This window comes from Oryctolagus cuniculus, chromosome 5 (assembly GCF_964237555.1).
Source record: "Oryctolagus cuniculus chromosome 5, mOryCun1.1, whole genome shotgun sequence".
NCBI lineage: Eukaryota > Metazoa > Chordata > Mammalia > Lagomorpha > Leporidae > Oryctolagus > Oryctolagus cuniculus.
Window position 1 is genome coordinate 70537320 of NC_091436.1, and position 9926 is coordinate 70547245.

At 35.0% G+C, this 9926-nt stretch overlaps 1 long non-coding RNA gene across 1 annotated transcript in view; it reads right to left on the reverse strand.

Moving 5' to 3' along the window:
• LOC138849737 (uncharacterized) overlaps positions 1 to 8662 on the reverse strand; it is a 37825-nt gene extending 29163 nt beyond the window's left edge. The window contains exon 1 of the long non-coding RNA XR_011388868.1: positions 8552 to 8662. This is a non-coding gene — a long non-coding RNA (uncharacterized lncRNA). The remainder of the gene's footprint in view (positions 1 to 8551) is intronic.
• Between the last annotated feature and the right edge of the window lie 1264 nt (positions 8663 to 9926).

Below are 9926 nucleotides of genomic sequence, written 5' to 3' on the forward strand. Positions count from 1 at the left end.
TCAGAGACGTCCAAAACCATGGTAACCCATGTAAAGTATTAATTATACCTTAAACTCAAGAGCATGCACCATCTTCTCTGCAGGCCTTTTCTCTGGCCATCCCTATCTTTAAAACGACATTGTCAACATTCCAGTTAGCTTGGCTAGCAACCTCAAAGTTATTTTGCCAGCATTCTCTCATCTCCAGTCTCTAAGTCTCATTAAGCCTAACCCCATTATGTCCTCTCCCCAGTCCAAATACATTATTAAAGAGCTATTACCTCTAAAACAAAAGAAATTGAAAGCACACACAGGATCACTACACATCCAGGAAAATGAAAAAAGTAAAAAAAAAAAAAAATTATATACCAAGCATGTCAATGACATGGAGATTTCTGGTGGGAGTATAACTGATCTACTTGTTTGAAAGCCAATGTTGGGGGAAAGCATTGTGGTCCAATGGGTTGAAACACCACTTGGGGAATACCAAACCCCTCATCTGATTGATGGTTCAAGTCCCAGCTCTTCCACTTTAGATCCAGCTTCCTGCTAATAGACCTAAGAGTCACCAGATGAGGACCCAAGTCATAGATTCTTACCACCCAAATTAGAGACCAGGTTGGAGATCCTGGTCTCTGGTATTGGCCTGGCCCACTCCTGGCTCTTTGGAGCATTTGGGAAATGAACGAGCAGGTGGAGATCTCTCTTTGTGTCTGTCTCTTCCTCCCTTTCTCTGTCATTCTGCCTTTCAAATAAATAAGTAAATAATTTTTTAAAAAAGGAAAGTCATCTTTTACTAAAGCTGAATACTCATAAGTGCATATCATTAAGATCCAGAAATTTCAATCCTAAGAATATTTCCAAAATGATAGGATATGTTCTCTGAGATAAGGATAAAACAACAAAAATTACCATTTTAAGACTACTACAGGGCCGGCGCCGTGGCTCACTTGGTTAATCCTCCACCTGTGGCACCAGCATCCCATATGGGCGCCAGGTTCTAGTCCTAGTTGCTTCTCTTCCAATCCAGCTCTCTGCTGTGGCCCTGGAGGGCAGTGGAGGATGGCCCAAATGCTTGGGCACTTGTACCCACATGGGAGACCAGGTGGAAGTACCTGGCTCCTGGCTTCGGATCGGTGTTGTTCTGCCTGTGGCAGCCATTTGGGGGGTAAACAAATGGATGGGAGGCCTTTCTCTCTGTCTATCTCTCTCACTGTCTAACTCTATCTGTCAAATAAAAAAAAAGACTACTAAAACAATACAGAAGCATATTTTTATTTATTCAACCTATCTGTGAGTTTAATATAATTAATAAAATATTATGGTTAGATTCAGCTCTAATGGACTGCATTAAATATGCATCAAAGATGCATTCAATTTAATTTAGCAATAAGGACATTAACCAATAATTGTATAAGTGTTTTCTGCACTTCCTGCTGCCTTCTGACAACTGTTTAGTCCATTTTAAAAGAATGTGTCAACCCAGTCTTTTATTTTTCTACTGATTTTCAGCTTTTTTTCCTGCTTCAATTTCTTCATCTACATACCAGTTGTTTTCTATAGTTTCCTGCACACTTCGCAATTTATTTTCCTTAATAAAATAGAATATAAATAGAATTATGTGACTTTTTTTGGTTGGACTCTTTCAAAATAAATTAAAGGTAAAACTAGATTAAGAGAAAATAATAAATTAAATGTTATACTATAAGCAAAATTTTATTTTAAATGTTTTAAATATGAATTTTTTGCAAATAAGAATCAGTCTTTGTCATCATTGTGTTAAATTTTCTGCCTTGCCATATGAATATGTGAGCTGTTCCTGTGAGATCTTCTATTATTTAGTCTTGGCTTTAATCCTCATAAAGTAAGGTGAATCAATAAACAGAAGATTGGTACCCAAGAGTCTGATGCCTATAAATAACCTATCTATTTGTCTTTTTTATTTCTAACTTGAAGCCCACGCATCTCTCATAGCTAGAATACACCATCAAATAATATTTGCTGTCATAATATATTTATTCATTAGTTTGAACTTCTTGTGTTGAATATAAGTTGAATAATTTTACACATATCAGTTCCCCTAATTGTGACAGGAAATCAAATAACATATGCTTTATTGCTGTGGGATAATCCAGTATAATTTTTTTTGTCAACACATCCACTGCAAAGAATGGATTTCAGTTATAGTACTTATTCTGACTGCTTTTGTCTGCAATGAATCACTTTGAAAGTGTCATGACATTTTACTCTGTCAGATAATTAATCTGTACTTTTCCTAAATACTCATTGCAACTCTATGAATCATTTTATAGCTATTAAAAGATTTTGTATGACAAAAAAGCCTGGAATATGTGAAGATACAGTATCTGTGCTTCTTGAATTTAGAATAATACATTCTGCATGCTTCCTTCAGGTATCCTGCATGCAACTGAGACTGCGGCTGGTGCTACAAAATAAAGATGGAAATCAAGCAGCAGCCCAGACAAAGGGTAATAGTGAATTTTTAAACCATCTGTGACAGTTACTTGCTATAGGAGGGTAACTGTGATTATAGACAGAGGAAAGGCAAGATGGACACCCACAAGTTGGACTCTCCAGAAAAGAGGAATGCTATCATACTCTACCTCCAAATATCCTCCAAAGGACTACACTCTTTTTGGTTTGTAAGTCAGATAATGGCATCTGGGCACTCCAGTAATTCTGCATTTACTTGGATTGAAGAAACTTTCTGAAGGAATTTATCTCCTGCCAGAAAACTGAATTTATTATGAAAGCCATTAAGGAGAGGCACTTAAGCAGAACAAGTTGCAAAGTGTGTATGTCAGTGATCTTTGAAAGCTGTTAAAGGGCCTTTTTCTCTGGGTTTAATAATCCAATTAAAGGCTATGGAGTCAAACCCTATGGAAGGAAAACCTTATTTTTACTCCAAACATTTTCTTTTTTCACACACAAATATTCCAAGTCCCTTTATGCTGAATAGTGAGATCTTATCTCTTAAAGTAGGTGATTTATCTTATCCAAAGAGTAAGATAAAGGTGAATGAAAATGGAGACAGGAAAGGAAGCAATCTCCAGGAGCACTTCATTAGCTGCTTTTTATTTAGACTGTATTACATATTTTAAAAACTTCTAGTGCAATTGCTACCACAGTCAGTGTTAGATAATCCCATGGTTTGTGTGCAGATCAGTTTATCTTTGAATCATCAACACATCATTTCCTTTGCTTAACAAACATTAATATCTCATCCATGGAGATATCAGCAATGAGTGTAAAATGTGTTTGGTTTGTGAAGTTATACATTGTTATGAAATAAATGACTAGAATATTTACTCAATATGGTGTACTTACAAAATTTCTGAATTTTTCTTAAAGATAAAGCTTTTAAATTTATACAAAATATTAATAATAGTACATTTTAATGGTCAGTTTTTACAATATGTTCATAAATAGACTATATCTAAATTTAATTTGCTATCTTTTATTCCTTGGAATAACCATGTAGAAAGTACTTGTCCAAATATGCTCTATCCAGTGCATTGGATAGCATCTGCTGCAACACTGTTCCAATGACTAACAGATGAAGTGCTACAATGCTATCTCATACCATTGTGTCCTTCATTCAGCCTCACTTGCTTCACTTACAACTCAGACACATGGAAGAATTCCTCCCTAGGACCCTTATTGGTTGCTCAACCTAGAATAATTTTCCATTAATTTCCCATTCCAATAATTTTCCATTAATTTTCCCCCTCCTCTATTTCTATCTATGTCTTTCCTAGGCAATTCCTTTCAGATCTCAGGTGTCATATGGAATAGTCTTCCAGTCAAAACCCTAGCAAATGTCTAAGCCAACAGCCAGTGATCACATGAGAAAGTCAATCAGATGATTAAAATTCCCAATTCTTTGAGCACTCTGGCTGACACCAACTTAAGCAGAGATAACCTGTCTCTGCCAACTCCAGTCCAAATCATTTCAAACTACTAAGTTTTGGAGTAATTTGTTATATAGCCATGGTAACTAGAACATACTTTGGGTACACACATTGTACAATGTTATACACACACACACACGTGTGTGTGCTGTCAAAAAGCAATATTGTTTTGCCCTGTCATTGTTCACCTATTCATACCTTTTCCTTCAAACAGTCCTCATTCTTTCCTATAGCTTCATGCTTCCATCTGTGATCATTTCCTTTGCTTAACAAATTCCTGGTATTTGTTTAATTTGGGTCTGCTAGTGACAACATTTTTCACTTTTTTGTTTAAAAATATTTTCACTTTGTCTTAATAGTTAATGAATGTTTTCACTAAGTATAAAATTGTAGATTGGAAGTTATTTTCTTTTGCAATTATAAGAGATCATTTCAAGGTTTGCATCATATGTAACAGGTAAAGTGGCCGCCTGTAATGCCAAAGCATCTCATATGGGCAACTAATCAAGTCCTGGCTGCTCTACTTCCAATTCAGCTCCCTGCTAATGGCCTGGGAAGGCAACATAGGATGGTCCACATTCTTGGCCCCTTTACCCATATGGGAGACCCAGAAGAAGCTCTTGGCTTCAGCCCAGCCCAGCCCTGGCTTTTGTGGGCATCCAAAAAGTGAACCACTGCATAGGAAAAGTATACTCTCTCTCTCTCTCTCTCTCTCTCTCTCTCTCTCTCTGGAACTCTTTCAAGTAAATAAATTTTTAAAAAGATATCATTTTGTTGTCAATTTAATCGTGGCTCTGTTGGAACAGTGTTCCTTTTCTTCCTCTATTTATAGCATTGCAGTCCATTTTGCCCCAACAGTTGAATTACCAATTGCCAAAGCATGGTTCTGTTTGTATTCATCCTGCCTGGGGTTGGGAAAGGCTTCTTGGATATTATTTAAAGTATTTATCAGCTATTATCTCTTCAAATCTAGTTCCTATCATGTTTTCTCCCCACTAATTCTTGGACTCAAGTAGGCCTCAGTTCTTTTCAGTGATGTTTTATTATTAATAATAATTATAATAATTATATATAGTATATAATAATTAATAATGCAATTATAATATTTGTATGATAATTATAATATTATTAATAACAATAAACCCTTACTCCTAGAGATTAGCCATTTGGAGACCTAATTACCTGGTCCCATTTTCCTTGAAAGCCCAAATTATAATTTTTGTTCTATAGCACCCAGAGACTGCTAAGATCTCACCTTAGATGCTCATCTTCAAAGCCAAAGTTTTATCTTCAGATTCTCAGCTGCCACTTTTTGATCAGTAAATGCTTGAAGGGGGAAATTGGTGCCAAATATTGTACTGACTTCTCTGTGTTTCCTTACATTTTGTCACTATCTTGATATCTCTCTGATGCCAACAAATGCATTTTTTATTTATTCCAATTTTACAGTAGTTCCAATGATAGACTTGTTCAGAAATAACTTTGTCTGCCATTACTGAAAATTGATCTTAGGACAGCTTAATCTCCAATTAGAGGACTGTAAAAATATCACTCTGTTCAGATAGGATTCATTTCATGTAGGTAAGCCAACTTATCTTCATCTCCATGCCTTTACACTCACTTCTAATATCACTTTTAGTTTCTTTTATGACACTTACCACAATCTAAAATTATCCTGTTTAATTAATAATGTATTCATTAATTATTTTTAGAAATTATCTGTTTTCCCCAACTAGAAAATTAGGTCCATGATAACAGAAACATGATTCTTTTGACTATAACTGTACCCTGATCCAGCACTATGACCAAAACACTCAATAAATATTGAGTGAATTACTAAATGAATAAATTTATTGATAACCAGCAAGGAGATTCAAGAAATGTTTTCCAGAAAAAGATAAATAAGTACAAAATTAAAAATTTGTAGATAATATACTATTAATTCAATTGAACATTTAATTTTGTATATGTATTACTAATGCTACAAGTAAGAATGTTCCTACTATCAGGGTTAATAAAGTTAGGAAAAATCAGATCCAAATTCTATGACAGCTTATCAACTATGTCAATCACCTAGGAAGTGTTTGTGGAATGAAAATTATACTCTGTGTTAACAAAATCCTTTCTCTGCAAATTATGAAAAGCCATGGGAGCATTTGAAAACAAGCACCCGTTCGTGTTCTCTGCTCACTAAAATCAGTAGGTGCTATAGCTACCTCTATTCCTTTCTTCAATTTACTCTACAATTACTATTATTATAATCATAACATAAGTTTCTTCTTCCAGTATTTCTTTTCTTCATTTTCCTGCATCATATCTCTAAAAAGTATTTCTTAGGTAATGCAATTACAGACCACTCCCAACTTAAAATGAATCAATTACTGATTTTTTGACTTTACAATCTTGCAAAATGATATGAATTAAATAGAAACCATACTTCAAGATTTGCATTTTGGTCCTTTCTTGGTATGCTAAACAATTGATGACAGTGTAGTATGTTGCTAAACATAGGTTAGGTGTATTGAATGCATTTTTGACATGATATTTTCAACTGATGATAGGTTTTTGGGTATGTAACTCCACAGTAAGTCAATGAGACTATATTTTTATGTATGTTCTTCTGCAAACCTCTCATATAATAATTTATTGTGTATGTGTGCTCTTGCATGCACACGTATATTGGGGATAAGGAGAGAGAGAGAGAGAGAATGAAATACTGGCAGATACTCTGAAATATATTGCCAATTAATTACTTTTTAAAAAGCTGGAGTATTCAATCTACCTGAATGTCTGAACCATGCTCAAGAGGATACAGGCATCTTAATGAAAGTTTGTTTTTACCTCTCCTAACATTCAGAGAGAAATATGCCTTGTAGCTAACCTGAAATTTTGTGTGTATAAAAATCACAAAAAGCCAATTCTCTTAACTTGCTTACAACACTTAACTTCATGGTAGGCTGTTACAATTGATGATATAGCACTGTTTGTTCCAGATCAGTGCATCAGTGAACCTCTTCACCATACCAAAGGTGGGGGGGGGGGTTGCCAAATATACTTCAACTACAACAATTCTTTCTAAATGCCATGCTGTAGACAAGTCTCCTAGAAGGGAGATGTTTAGCTTACTTTTCAAGAAGAGTTATCTCTGTCTTGTTGCATCCTGATGGACAATAAAAAAGAAAGAAGCTGGATCCAGTCTAATTTGTACTGAATAATGTTGGAAGGCAGATGGAGAAGGTGAAGGACATGAAACATCTCATCCTTCTTTCTAATCACAAAATTCAGCCTCAAAGCTATTAAAGCTCAAAGTTAATGTGTGAACATAGATCAGAGTCAATTTTTAGAATAATTGTCATAAACCGGCAATCTAGGTACTGAATTGACCTTCACATGTTTTGTTTGGCTGGAACAGTGTTATTGAAATTTTGAACCTAATAAATTTGGATTGGAATGTGTCTCTCACTTTTCCAGTATACGTCAAGATCCTGGGAATTATAATCAACCTCAAAACTTTTTAGAAATGTTTAGATATATTTCAGAAGATTATAATGTTGTCTTAGGGTTTAAAGATTCAGGTTATAAGACTATGATGGAGATTTTTATGGCTTTAAATTTCACACAATAAAATAATGAGGTTAAGGAACCCAAAATAATGTGGAAACAAACCAGAAACAGATATTTTCTTCACATCCACTCTGACTGTCCTTAGATCTTGTTGGCATATTTTTATTGTTATTTTCATTTTTACTAAGGTTACAATAAATATTTTATAGGAGAAATTTCTAGTACAGGTGGCAATTCTGCCATCATACTGCTCAAATACTAAACCAAATGTAATAAAAAAATGTGTCCCAACACTGTATATTCTTATCCAATTTATGATTTTGAGATAATTTGCCAAAATAAATCCATTAGACACTATGATTTTTTCTTTCTGGCAAAGAAATGCATAATTTTTGAATATGATATTTTCTGTTATAAATTTTGAAGATATGAATGTACATTAAAAACAAGTCCATTAGTCACAAGTCAGTCAGATTCCTAAACTATCAATATTTGTGTAAGTAAATGTAGAAGAAATTGAATAATAAAGTCCATTTGCAATGTACCATCTTACCAGAATTTAGCTTCGTTTATATGCAAGGATTTATTTCTTTGACATCTGTTGAGTACCACACAGTAAGATTAACAAGGAAGACATAAGACCCAATCTATCCCATTGAGAAGTTCACAATAGAAAAATAAACAGCATGATTTTCAGTAGTTATAGTAAGTAGAAATATTGCACCAGGAACAGTTCCCTCCAATAAAATATAAGTTCATAATAAATTTGTCAAGAAAATGATGAAGATTAAGATGAAATAATGAAAATGACTGATTCATAAAAGCATCCAGGCTCAAATATATACATACACACACATATGCATGCACACACATATATATATATATACATAACCACAATAGATTAGGTCTAGCTTCACCGAAGTATTTAGAGTTTTCCATCATTTTTTCCTTGACTGTTTAATAGTTTGACTTTTCTGACTTCCTTAAGTCATGGGAACACTAATAGAGGAATATGCCCTTTAGATTATTTTGCCCCTGTACTGTTCTGAGGACTCTGGCAATGTCCATATGCTCACCATTGTTTATCCCAGCCTCCTCAAGAAGGGTAACAAGAAATCTCCAGCAGCCAACAAGATCTCAGTGTTCCACACCACTCCAAGGGAAACCATTCACATTGCCCTCTAAGTGAATGGGGACCTACAACAACAAGGGACACTGTCCCCATTTTGGCAAGGGTCTCAACATGGAGTGAAGGCACTTTTCATAAGAAACAATGCTTTCTTTGTCAATCACTCAGTTATCTAATCATGAATTGTGAATAGCAACTCAAATTATAATAATGCTCTCTTTTCTGGGTTTGCAATCATTCAAAATTCAGTATGAGAATAAACTATTGAATGAGCCCAGAATCTAAAGAAAACCATATATGTAACAATTTGGCAGTATCTTAATCTTTATTAAAGTTGGAGCAAAATAATAAAGTAGAAAATTTCTCTCAGTAAAAAATAAGATATTTCCATTTTAAAGGAAAAGTATATTATCCCTGATCTTCTTTCTTAGATTTCTATTCCTAAAACTAAATATAAAAGTAAGAACGATAGAGAACCAGTGTTGTGGCACAGCAGGTTAAAGCTTCCACCAGTGATTCCGGCATCACATAAAGCGTGGTTGGAGTTTTGACTCCTTCACTTCCAATCTTGCTCCCTGCTAATATTCCTCGGAAGGCAGCAGAGGATGGCCAAAACATTTGGGCCCCTACCATCCACATGAGAGACCTGGATGGAATTCTGGGATCCTGGCTTCAGCCTTTCTCAGTTCCAGCCATTGTGGCCATTTGGAAAGTGAGCCAGCAGATGGAAGATATGATTTTCTTTCTTTCTCTGTCTCTCCCTCTCTCTGTTACTCTGCATTTCAAATAATAACTCATTTCTAAAAAATAAGAGAACAGTAAAGTGAAATATCAAATGTACTGGTAAGAAGTATTAATAACTGAGTTTCTAAGAAACTAGTGAGGATCACACAGCCTTTAAAAGAATAGACATCTGTTTAGGACATCTGCCATTTTATGGGTCTGCTGTGTATCTTGCTTCCCATGTTGGATCGTTCTCTCCCTTTTTTTTTTCTATCAGCTAGTATTTGCAGACACTACTCTTGTTTATGTGCTCCCTTTGGCTCTTAGTCCTATCATTATGATCAATTGTGAACAGAAATTGATCACCGGGACTCAGAATCAGCCCTTAAGGCATGTGGATCTGGCTGAAAAGCCCATGAGAGTATTTCAGGCATGGAAAGCCAAGACACTCTGGGGAAAAAAAGAAAAAAACCTAAATGAAAGATCTCTGGGAGTGAGATCCCAGTGGAAAGAATGGGTCATCAAAGAAGGAGGTACCTTTCTCTGAAGGGAGGAGAGAACTTCCACTTTGACCATGGCCTTGTCTAAAAATGATCAGA